The sequence below is a fragment of the Rhinolophus sinicus genome, linkage group LG06 (genome assembly GCF_036562045.2).
Source record: "Rhinolophus sinicus isolate RSC01 linkage group LG06, ASM3656204v1, whole genome shotgun sequence".
NCBI lineage: Eukaryota > Metazoa > Chordata > Mammalia > Chiroptera > Rhinolophidae > Rhinolophus > Rhinolophus sinicus.
Window position 1 is genome coordinate 77165958 of NC_133756.1, and position 13010 is coordinate 77178967.

Here is a 13010-nt window from a genome sequence, read left to right on the forward strand (position 1 = left end):
AAAAGTTTCTTCTTGCCTCTGATTCCATTTGAGGCCCCAGCACTGGCTAGCAAATACCAAGGCAAGCTTGTCCTCTCCTAGACAACCACTCAGTTGTAGCCCAGCCCAGGCACGAGAGCACAGGCCACCATCAGTGTTTAAGGCACAAGAATGTTTCTAGAGCTGAGATTTGTTAAGACCCTACATCTGCTAAGCCCCAGCTGTTTCTCTAAGTCTGTTCTACTCCATGAATGAGCCCAAAACAGCTCCAGGACGCATCTAACTGTTGCTGCCCTTAAAGGCAGATGCTAAGGGCTGCTTTCCTGAAGCCTCTTCCTCAGCCCCAACAGGACTGGCTCTCAGCTCTTTAGAGGGGCCTGCCATCCATGCAGACATGTCCCAGGGCCCTGGGGCAGCAGGGCGGTTTGGGGGCACACTGGGCTCACTCACTGTAAATACCGTCTTCCCGTGGGTGGAAGCAATACATGTCCACAGGACAGACAGAAGTGGGTATAACTTAAAGGCTAAGGAAAAAATATTTTAGATGAAAAGATTGTATATTTCACCATGAAGCTTTCCTCAGCTTGTTTGCCACTACACAATAAAGAGTCTGGAGGAAACAGTTCTCTCTGCCCTCGAAGCCTGAGAAGGTCAACTCTCATTAACCTCCCAATTTTATTCTTTGAGAAAATCCAAATTCAGATAATCCAATTAATATGTTTTAAAAATTAGCTGAGGCAAGTGTCCAGGGGAAAGTCTCCCTCTCGCCCCCATCCCATCAGTTCTGATATTATATAAGCACTACTTAAAAATACAATCCACTACCTTTTATTTTGGCAGGTGATTCTGAGGCAGTTGGTAATCTGTTAATTGAAAAAGCAGTTCTTTAAAGCAGTGGTTCTCCACCAGAGGTGAGTTTGTCCCCCAGGTGACACTTGGTAATATCTAGGGACAATTTGGATCGTCACAACTAGAGTTGGAGGTAAAAGTGCTACTAGTATCTACTGGGTGGAAGCCAAAGATGCCTCTTACACATACAATGCACAGGACAGCCTATTTTCTGCTAACAAAAAAAAAAAGTACATATAACCCTTATTATTCATTCAGCAAACAACTACTTGGAGCCTAGTATAATTTTAAGACATTATGCCCTGGGGTTGGAGAGCCCGCCTTGCAGCATCTAGTAGAGGAATGACAGAGATATACAAGAAAATGTAATGTAATATAGGCATGCTAAGTGCCTGAGTGAAAATACAAATCAATAGAGGGAAGGACATGAGTCTGTGAGGGTGGGGTTGGGGGACGGGAGGAACTGATGTCATTTTCCCCAAGAAAACTGCACACTTCATATTCACTCTCAAATATAAAATTTGCTCTCGAATATAAAATTGAGATACCTGCTAGGAAAGATCACTAAAACTCTAAGCACTTTTTAAGCAATCTATCTTTTTGTTTTTATATACACATCTTCAGAGAGAATCAACCAACTGCTTTCTTTGTGACTTTGTGCCTTATTGTTTCCCTACTAATATTTTCTGGTATCAAGGAGATGTTTTCTTTCTTTCTTCTGCCCTTAGTTTATTCTAGCTCTAGCTTTAAAATATTGATAAACATACAGTATAATTCTTTAACTGCCAATTGGTTAAGCAGTACATACTTAGACTCTTTCACCTTTCCTCAGATAGCAACTTAAATTTATTCACAGTTTTGAGGATGCATTCTCCTGAACGTCTGTTAGTCGGGCTCTCTTTTTCAATACTGATTGCCAAATACCTTATAAAAGCAATTGTCTCCATACTCCCTGCTCCGATTTTCCAAGTTGAAGGAAGACCTGGGACAGCACAAAAATGTTTATGAAGAAGTAAAACGATCATAACCGAAAATCCCTTTTCCCCCTCGGAAAAGTTAGTGACCAGATCAAAGGGGGTTTGATAAAACAATAGTACACTAGATTAGATGTGCAAGGCTGAAATTACCTAGTGATCATTTCCATGGAAGAAACCACAAACAAGTATGTATCTTCCAGGTCAGTAATGTGGGTGATAAAACTGTCTGGAACTCTATCACTGACAAATGTGAGCTCATAGCTCAGCTGAAATTGAAACCAGTTTTGAAAGAGATCTACCAGACACCGTAGGCCTACACACAAAATATTCTAGGCAATCCTACAAATCAAATAATGAACACACATTTTTGAGGCTCTACTTTGTGAGTGCCCCTGCACAATACTAGGAGAGGAGGCAATTTGTGTGTTTGCTTGCTTGCTTTTTTTTAAGGCTGGGTTTGAATCTTGACTCTGCCAGTTAATAAAGCCTTTCTGAGTCTATATTTTCCCATCAATGAAATGAGGTAACTCATACCTATCTCTCAAAATCATGATTTATTGTAGCAGTCTGGGTCTGGTCAGGAAAACAGGACCATATCTGTTATTTTAACAGAGAGGATTTAATATAGGGAACTGGTTAAGCAGTTGTTAGAGAAACAAAACAGCAAAAAACAACAGTTAGGAAGCAGCTACCCTAACGGACGGAAGAGCAGAGGGCAGAGGTTGGAGCTATTAGACTCTAGAAGCTTGAAAGAAGAGTCGTACGGAACTGAGATACATACTGCCAGTGAAGGGGTGACAGCTCCTGAGGTACTGTCATCACAGGAGCTTAGGGGCCCACAGAACTGAGCCTCAGCTGATTCCGGGAAGGTGCAAAAGGAGCTGAACACTGGAACCAATTGCGACTGGCAGGTTGATAGGCCATCAGCAGGTGACACTCTCAAGGATCGGCAAGTATGCAAGAAGGAGCAAGTCCCTTCTGCGCAGCCTCAGTCTCCCTCCAGCACCCTCTGGCGGATGGCAAAGGAGAAACGTGATTGCAGAGAAGCCCAGCTTCTCAAAGCAGAGTTTAGAAGGCTGGATTTGGAGTTGAGAGATGATAGCTTAATGCATGGTCCATTCATCCATTCATTTTGTGCATTTATGGAGTGCTTACTATGTGTCCGACTGTGAGGCTCTCTGCTAGACGCTGGGGAGTCTGAAGAATTTAATGGAAAACTCTTATAAAGTGCACAGCTCAGTGACTAGTGCAATATAGACCGAGCTCTACTCTGTCAGGCTCAGCGAGAAGCACAAAGGAGAAGGAAATGGACAACAAAACACCAGCCCCTGCCTTTCAGGAGTTCTGTGTTTAGATTAAGTGTGGCAGGATAAGTCAAAGAACAAAGGACAAAGTCATACAAAAACTATTTCAGACATAACTGTTTTAAGAATTCAGAGAAGCAAACGAATATTTTGGGGACTATCAAGGAAGCCTTCACAAAGAAGATGGGAATGAGTGACACTTAGTATTTAGACAATGGCCCAAAGGGGTGAGACCATTAGAAATGGGAGGAGCCGCATGAGCAAACCAATCAGTGTGGGAACTTGCTGGGTGCTTACATTGCAGCCCTGATCTCAAGGGATGAAGGATGGATTTGTGATATGGAGATGGAGGATGGGGCCAGGTGAACATTTCTTGACTCTATTCCAAGGTGTAAATGAGCCACTGCATCTCTTTGAATAAGTAGAAATTATGTGTAAAAAATATTATATTTGTCCTCCTTATCATAGCTAATGCAATATCTTGCATATAGAGGAATATTTGGTGGTTGTGGGGGCGTATTACATTGAATAAGATGTGATGGGATAGCACGGAATTTTAAATGCAGGTCTTAGTTTTGAAAATCTGCATATATTTGCATCTGTTTTAATTATAATAAATACTTTGTGAAATGTTTGGTGCAATCAATGAACTATTTGAAGTCTAAGTTCAAGGAAATAAAAAATTCAACAACGATAAAAATTTTTTTTTAAATTTTATTTTATTAAATTTTTTGGGGTGACAATTGTTAGTAAAATTACATAGATTTCAGGTGTACAATTCTGTATTACATCATCTATAAATCCCATTGTGTGTTCATCACCCAGAGTCAGTTCTCCTTCCATCACCATATATTCGATCCCCCTTACCCTCATCTCCCACCCCCCCCCCCCCTACCCTCTGGCAACCACTAAACTATTGTCTGTGTCTATGAGTTTCTGTTTCTCATTTGTTTGTCTTGTTCTTTTGTTGTTTTTGGTTTATATACCACATATCAGTGAAATCACATGGTTCTCTGCTTTTTCTGTCTGACTTATTTCGCTCAGCATTACACTCTCAAGATCCATCCATGTTGTCACAAATGTTCCTATATCATCTTTTCTTACTGCGAATAGTATTCCATTGTGTATATATACCACAACTTCTTTATCCATTCATCTATCGAAGGACATTTTGGTTGTTTCCATGTCTTGGCCACCGTAAACAAAGCTGCAATGAACATTGGAGCACACGTGTCTTTATCTCTAAATGTTTTCAGATTTTTGGGTAGATACCCAGGAGAGGGATTGCTGGGTCATATGGCAATTCTATTCGTAATTTTTGAGGAACCTCCACACTGCCTTCCATAACGGCTGCACCAGTCTGCATTCCACCAACAGTGTATAAGGGTTCCTTTATCTCCACAGCCTCTCCAACATTTGTTACTATTTGTCTTGTTGATGATAGCCATTCTGACTGGGGTGAGGTGATATCTCATTGTGGTTTTGATTTGCATTTCTCTGATGATTAGTGATGTTGAGCATTTTTTCATATGGCTATTTGCCATTTGTATGTCCTCTTTGGAGAAATGTCTCTTCAAGTCCTCTGCCCATTTTTCAATTGGGTTGTTTGCTTTTTTGTTGTTGAGTTGCATGAGTTCCTTGTATATTCTGGATACTAGCCCCTTATCGGAGGCACTGTTTGCAAAAATCTTCTCCCATTCAGTTGGTGGCCTCTTTATTTTGTCAATGGTTTCTTTTGCTGTGCAGAAGCTTTTAAGTTTCATATAGTCCCATTCGTTTATTTTAGCTTTTACTTCCATTGCCTTTGGAGTCAAGTTCATAAAATGCTCTTTGAACCCAAGGTCCATAAGTTTAGTACCTATGTTTTCTTCTATGCAGTTTATTGTGTCAGGTCTTATGCTTAAGTCTTTGATCCATTTTGAATTAACTTTGGTACATGGTGACAAATAGCAGTCCAGTTTCATTCTTTTGCACGTGGCTATCCAATTCTCCCAGCACCATTTATTGAAGAGGCTGTCTTTGCTCCATTGTATGTTTTAGCTTCTTTGTCAAAAATTATCTGTCCATATTTATGTGGTTTTATTTCTGGGTTCTCAATTCTATTCCATTGGTCTATGTGTCTGTTTTTCTGCCAATACCATGCTGTTTTGATTATTGTAGCCCTGTAGTACAAGCCAAAGTCAGGAAGTGTGATACCTCCATTATTGTTCTTTTTCTTAAGATTGCTTTGGCTATTCGGGGTCTTTTGTGGTTCCAAACAAATCTGATGATTTTTGTTCTATTTCTTTAAAATATGCCATTGGGATTTTGATGGGGATTGCATTGAATCTGTATATTGCTTTGGGTAATATGGCCATTTTAACTATGTTGATTCTTCCAATCCATGAGCACGGAATGTCTTTCCATTTCTTTGTGTCTTCTTCAATTTCTTTCAAAATGTCTTATAGTTTTCAGCATATAGGTCTTTCACATCCTTGGTTAAGTTTATTCCTAGGTATTTTATTCTTTTGCTGCAATTGCAAAAGGAATTGTTTTTTGTATTTCTTTTTCTGAGATTTCATTGTTAGTATATAGGAAGGCAATGGACTTTTGTGCGTTGATTTTGTAGCCGCAACTTTACTGTATTCGTTGATTGTTTCTAATAGCTTTTTGGTGGAGTCTTTAGGGTTTTCTATATATAGCATCATGTCATCTGCAAAGAGTGATAATTTAACTTCTTCATTCCCAATTTGGATGCCTTTTATTTCTTTCTCTTGCCTGATTGCTCTGGCAAGGACTTCCAACACTATGTTGAAAAGCAGAGGTGATAGGGGACATCCCTGTCGTGTTCCTGAACGTAGAGCAAAGGGCTTCAGTTTTCTCCATTAATTATGAGATTAGCAGAGGGCTTGTCATATATGGCCTTTATTATGTTAAGGTATTTTCCTTCTATACCCATTTTATTAAGTGTTTTAATCATAAATGGATGTTGTATCTTGTCAAATGCTTTTTCTGCATCAATTGATATAATCATATGATTTTTGTCCTTTATTTTGTTTATGTGATGTATCACATTGATGGATTTGCGATGTTGAACCATCCTTGTGCCCCGGGATGAACCCCACTTGGTCGTGATGAATAATCTTTTTAATGCATTGTTGTATTCGATTTGCTAGAATTTTATTTAGGATTTTTGCATCGGTATTCATCAGAGATATTGGTCTGTAGTTTTCTTTTTTGTGCTGTCCTTACCAGGTTTTGGTATCAGGGTAATGTTGGCCTCATAAAATGAGTTAGGGAGTACTGTCTCTTCTTCAATTTTTGGAAGAGTTTGTGCAGAATTGGTATTAGATCCTCTTTGAAGGTTTGGTAGAATTCACTAGTGAAGCCATCTGGTCCCGGACTTTTGCTTTTGGGAAGGTTTTGGATGACTGATTCAATTTCGTTACTTGGTGATCGGTCTGTTTAGATTTTCCAGTTCTTCATGGTTCAGCCTTGGAAGGCTATATGTTTCTAAGAACTTGTCCATTTCTTCTAGGTTGTTGAATTTGGTGGCATATAGTCCTTCATAGTATTCTTGGATGATCCTTTGTATTTCTGTGGTGTCCGTGATAACTTCCCTTTTACGTTTCTGATTTTGTTAATCAGTGTCTTCTCTTTTATCTTAGTAAGTCTAGCCAAGGGTTTGTCAATTTTGTTAATCTTTTCAAAGAACCAGCTCTTTGTCACATTAATTTTTTCTATTGTCTTTTGTTCTCTATTTCATTTAGTTCTGCTCTAATTTTTGTTATTTCCTTTCTTCTGCTGACCTTGGGTTTTACTTGTTCTTCTTTTTCTAGTTCTTTAAGGTGTAACATGAGGTTATTTATTTGGGAGTTTTCTTGTTTCTTGAGATAGGCCTGTAATGAGATAAATTTCCCTCTTAAAACTGCTTTCGCTGCATCCCAAAAATTTTGGTAGGATGTATTTTCATTGTCATTTGTTTCTATGTATCTTTTGATCTCTCCTCTAACTTCTTCTTTGACCCAGTCTTTCTTTAAAAGTATGTTGTTTAATCTCTATGTATTTGTGTTTTTTCCTGTTTTCTTTTTATAGTTGATATCCAATTTCAAAGCCTTGTGATCAGAGAATATGCTTGGCATGATTTCAATCTTCTTAAATTTGTTGAGACTGATTTTATGTCCCAACGATAAAAATTTTAACAAGTGACGAGGCAACTCACACACCAAGGCACTGCTCATTTCATAGACTGAGACCCTGACATCAGAGTGAACTTGACGTTGACCAATGTTGACTTTGCAGAAACTGGGAGGGGCTGTTGAAAGCCTCATGGATCTACACACACACACACACACACACACACACACACACACACACAAAATATATTGGGTGATATGTTTTTGAGTCAATTTTAGTGGTTCATATAGAAAAAAGTAATATAATTGGTGTGAATTTTGAATGTGACTTTGCAGAGCATACAATGTACTCACAGCTAATCTGTGTTTTTCTTCTTGACAGATCCGTTACAAGATTTTGGCTTGTCTGTTGAACAGTGTTCCAAATATTTAAAACCAAATCTCAACATTAGATTTGGAATCATTCTGAGTAAGTAAAGATTATTGACATGAAATAAAACATTGCACGGCCTCTTCACACTCCCAATTACTTGAACTGACTGTAGTGGTTGCCTAAGCCACCGTTCCCCATCACTTTCTGGGATTAACTCTGTTTCCCTCTTCATATTCAGTTCTCTGTCTGGTTGACATCCAGATAGAGTAGAACTCTCATTTAATGCTATGCTCTTGTACTGAAAAGACTCCAGTTACTCATTTGGATGATATGAGCACCTGGAATCAGTACATCCAGCAAAGAAAGAAAATATTTGGAGCCTAAGTATTGACATCTGCTCAGGAGAGAGTTTTTGCTTAGTTATCTCAGCAACAAACAAGTCTACTACCAGCAGCATGACTTGTCTTTGTGATATTTTTTTTCCCAAATAGCTAATACATATTCTTAAACCTTGACGCAGGCAAGACATGTAATATCTTCTTCCTTCACCCCAATCAATGAGCTAGAATGCTTCCTGTTTGTTTATTTTTATGTGGTCATGCCATTACTGTTAGTCATTATATCGCTATAGCTACTAGAGTGTCTCCTTTCTAAAACAGTTTTATCGAAACCAGAACAGACAGATTTAATAAACTTAGTATGTGGAATCTATTCCAGAGAAATGGAGAGAACATTCCCAGAGTCCAAGAACTCTCATGCGTTATTGTATTTGCAAAACCTTGCACAATATCTGGACTCTAGCAGCAGCTCAATAAATGCTTTGAGGAGAGAAACAAAGAAAGAGAAGTGGAGTGGAAGGAGGACTGCCATGTTTCCCCGAAAATAAGACCTAGCTGGAAAATCAGCTCTAATGAGTCTTTTGGAGCAAAAATTAATACAAGACCCGGTATTGTATTGTATTGTATTGTATTGTATTGTATTGTATTGTATTGTATTGTATTGTATTGTATTATATTAACCGGGTCTTATAGTAAAATAAGACCAGGAGTTATATTAATTTTTGCTCCAGAAGATGCATTAGAACTGATGGTCCAGCTAGGTCTTATTTTGGGGGGAAACACAGTAGGTAGAACACAAAAGGGAGGAATAGAAACCAGTTCCAGAAAGCGTCGGAAGCCAGCACTGCCAAGCACCCTGAAGCTTCCCGGGTAACTATGCTACAACAGCTGCCTAGCAACAGTGGGGGGTATGGAGGTCTGTCCAAACCCAGCGCTCTCAGGGAAGGTGTGTAATACTACGTAGCTGAGACGCTGTTGAAGCTAGACCAGCCGCCATCACATTAAGTGGCCGCGGCATCAGGGCAGGGGAGCACAGCAGATAAATTGCCTGGCTCCAAGCAGATAAAATATGTATAAGGACCGTGTCTCATATCCAGAGCTGTCACTGTAATCCCCTGTAGCACTGCCTAAATGCTGTTTTACCAAGAAAAGAAGAAAACTGTTCCCCATACAGCACAGACTTCTAGAAATAAAAAGTCTTTGGGCTCAAACTTTTATAAATTTTGAATGCTTTGATATACAGCAAAACCCACACTAATAGTAAAGCTGATCTTCTTTTTCCCTTTAGGAGAGGACATCAAAGAGTTGTTTCTTGACGTAAATCTCCTCACTAAAGGAGCATCCATTTTGAGTTATTCCTATGCTGTCTGTGAAGAGGATCTACCCAAGTTTTCTTTCTGCGGGAGAAGGAAAGGGGGTAAGCGCTCTGTCTTGTTCACTGTTTGCTAAGGCCCCGGAACGAAAGCTTGCCGCTGAGGTCAGGACACCCCGGCCAGAGTCGGGCTCTATGCCCCACCAGTGGACACACTTCACCTCACTTGTCAGCATAAAAGTGCTGTGTCATATGCTGTTGTATAAAAATCACCCTAAGGCCCATCCACAGGGCCTACCTTACAAGGTGGGTGTGAAAATGAAATGAAACATGCTTACGGGCTACTTTGCAAACAGATCATTGTTAGTGTTAGTGACGCACCTCACACGCACAAAACAAGGCTGGCAACAGAAAGAACCCGTTGCTTCCCCAAATCCATTGAGGTTCAAAGTATTTTCAGGTTTCTCCTCAGCAATCCCTTTCTGGCAAGGTCTCCTCAATACAGCAATGGCTTCTGAAAAAGAAAAAAAAAAAGAAGAAGCTTTCTAAATGTCAACATTTTACTGTGGTCTCTCCCATTTGAGTCATTGACTGATGGGGCATTAGGTGGCTACACTCAAAATACAGAAGCATAAAACCCATTGTATTATCTCCTCTGTCTCCAGTTCACTAATCCCCCACCCCTCCCATATATACCTCAGAAGAGCACAGGAATCCCACTTTCGCCTGTCCCCACCTCTCCTCTCTTCTTGCCCTCAGCCAGCATCTTCACCAAAGCCCTGAGATGCCTCTGTTTATTTACCTAAACCTTGGGTCTGGTTTGTGACTGTCCTTCCCCAGAAGTTGTTCTCTTCTTCCTTCCCACGGCCTTCTTCCTGTTTCGATTGGCCAAGAAGGAGCATGCCCTTAGCATCACACCCTGGAAACACCCACTCCTCTATTCCCTTGTTCAAAGAAGCTAGAGAAAATCACCCAATTGTGCTTTCTCAATAAAGAATCTAGAGGATAGGGGGGTCCCCTTCCCATAGTAAGGGATGCAGACAAAGGAAGTTTGTCTGTAAGACAAGAAAACAGGGAATTTAAGGGAGTGAAGGGGTGGAGCTGGCGGACTTTTCAGTCTTGTGCAGGTGACCCATCTCAGCTCAGCCCTCCCTCCTCACCCTCCTCTCGGCTCCCTGAAGTGTGTAATGCATGCCTTTCTTACAACATTTGCCATGTTGGCCTATAATTGTTTATTCCCACTTGTTTTCCCCGATAGACTATCAGATGGGTAATATCATCTTTGTCTTTTTATTCCAAGGATTTTGAATATACCTGATACATATGAAGTGCTAAATACAGCAAACATACAGAGAAAAAGCTAATGTTAAACATTCATTCCAGGCACTGTTCTAAAAGCTTTATATCCAGTAAGTCATTTGCTTACTACCCCAAGCTTAAGAGTTAGTACTTTTCATACTCTAACCTTATACATGCAGAAACTGAGGCACAGAAAGGTTTAGAGACTTGCACCAAGTCACAGAACTGGTGAGGGACCCATGCCTCAAACCCAGGAAGGCTGACTCCAGGGTCCATAACCTTAACCTACAAAGAATGAAGAAACAAAAGAAGCAGCAACGAAATGGATGTGTGTACATTTTGGCCAGGGGTTTATTTAAAATCATCATTTAAAACTCTTTCTGGCCAGTGATCTGACTTTGTTTCAGTTTGGGACATTTTTTTTCCTAGTTAACCTACCATAGAATTAGTCAGTTTTTCTCTTTGAACTTTCTGGAAATATTTCTGATTAATCTGGTGCATTCCTGTATTTCCTCAGCATGGTGAACTCTTCATTAGTTGGTCTTTATTTAACCTTTTCTACTTGCCCTCAGCCATACTTGTTTCAAACGCTTCACCCCATAATCAGCCATTCTTTTCTCCCTCCCTGTCTCCCTCCCTTCCTTCCTTCTTTCCTCTTTCCCTCGTCCTTCCTTCCTTCCACATTGACCGAGTCCCTACTCTTTGCCAAGCATGCTGGGGAGCCTGAAGATGAACCAAGAATGGTTTCTACCTTCAACAACATTTACGATGGACTGGAGGAGATTTGAGATCCAGAAAACAACTCTTCCAGTTGCTATGTGTGGTGTGTGCATTAAAGAGGTACAAACAAAACGCCAAGGAAACTTGAGAGGTATAGCTCACCCCCAATAGGTTCAACCTATTGGAACACGGGAAGTCTTAGAAATTTAATACAGAATTATTTTCCTGTTTGCTTTAGGCTATTTAAAAGCCTGTTATAGGCGTTTCAGCATCGTTTACATAATTCGTTCATGGCATAATAACGCTGGCTTTCTGCAAGCATTCCTGATTGTATAGAATGTGTTGGAAGAACTCAAGGCTTCTTAAGCTGATAACCTCCAAGAAAGACTGACAACTTCAGAGGCTGTCACCCAGAGCATCTATTGTCCTACCTCCTGTCTTTTGCTTATCCTTCCAAGTTTTCCCCAAAATAAGTATTCTTGGACCCAAATGTGGAAACAGTATGCTTGGAAGTACTATCAACTGCGTAAGAAAGAACCCATGCTGAGCTTCCCTTCTATTCCTACTTCTTTTATTCCCTGGATCAAGTTTCCCTCCCTCCCTCCTGAACGACGAAAATGGCTTCCTAAGCAGTTTTCCTATCTCTTTACTGCTGCCAGGAGAGTCTTCTATCCTTCCCCCTTCCCTCCTCCCCTCTTCCCTCAGATATGCCCACCTTCAGAGGTTTCAATGTGAGGATCTCTCAGACATGTTTGTGTGTGGAGCAGGGAATGCTTTGTTGAATTTTAACTGTCTGATTTGTTGTAACTTCAAAGGGAGTGACCTGCAGGTCCTCTCATACTGCCATGCTGCTGATGTTACTCCCTATTAGAAGATTATTGATCCCAATAAATTAATCATAGTATTTCCATATGACCCAGCAATTCCACTTCTAAGAATTGAATGCAGAGTCTCTAACAGATATTTGCACATGGTCATAGCAGCATCACTCACAATAGAAAAAGGTAGAAACAACCCAAGTGTCCACTGGTGGATGAATGGAAAAACAAAATGTATTTTCATACAATGGAATATTATTCAGCCTTAAAAAGGAAGGAAATTCTGACACATGCTACAACATGGATGAACCCTGAATACATTATACTATGTGAAATAAGCCTGTCACAAAAGGACAAGTATTGTAGATTCCATTTATATCAGGTACCTAGAGTAGTAAAACTCATAGACAGAAAATAGAATGGTGGTTGCCAGGGGCTGGAGGAGTAAAGATGAGAAATTATTGTTCAATGGGCATAGAGTTTCAGTTTGGGAATATGAAAGAGTTCTGGAGAGATGAATGATGGTGATGGTTCTACAACAATGTGAATTAGTTAATGCTTCAAAACTGTATACTTAAACATGGCTAAATGATCACTTTCATATGATGTATATTTTACCACAATAATTTTAAAAGGAAAACCCCTTGAGGGCTGAGACCATGGCCATGATTCTTTGGGATTCCCTGGAGCTAGGCACATGCAGACAATCAATGAATAGATTTTACTGGATTATTTGGGACTAAGTCCTTGCCGTCAGGGAGCTTATAATCTTACTGTAGCTTTCTCTGCTACACAAAGCCACACGTGAAACCAGTCATTCCAAGGCAAGACATAGCAGCTGTCGTGCGGGAGACCCTGCTCGCTGCGCCATTTGTCATGCGGGGCGGCCTGCGGGGTCTCTGCTCCCGCTCCCCATACAAGAACGC

The 13010-nt window shown here is 40.3% G+C and overlaps 1 long non-coding RNA gene across 1 annotated transcript; it reads left to right on the forward strand.

The window, feature by feature from the left end:
- Positions 1-834: 834 nt before the first annotated feature.
- LOC141572416 (uncharacterized) lies at positions 835-9373 on the forward strand. The gene is made up of 3 exons (XR_012497775.1): positions 835-890; positions 7607-7693; positions 9224-9373. It is a non-coding gene; the product is annotated as an uncharacterized LOC141572416 (long non-coding RNA).
- Positions 9374-13010: the final 3637 nt, after the last annotated feature.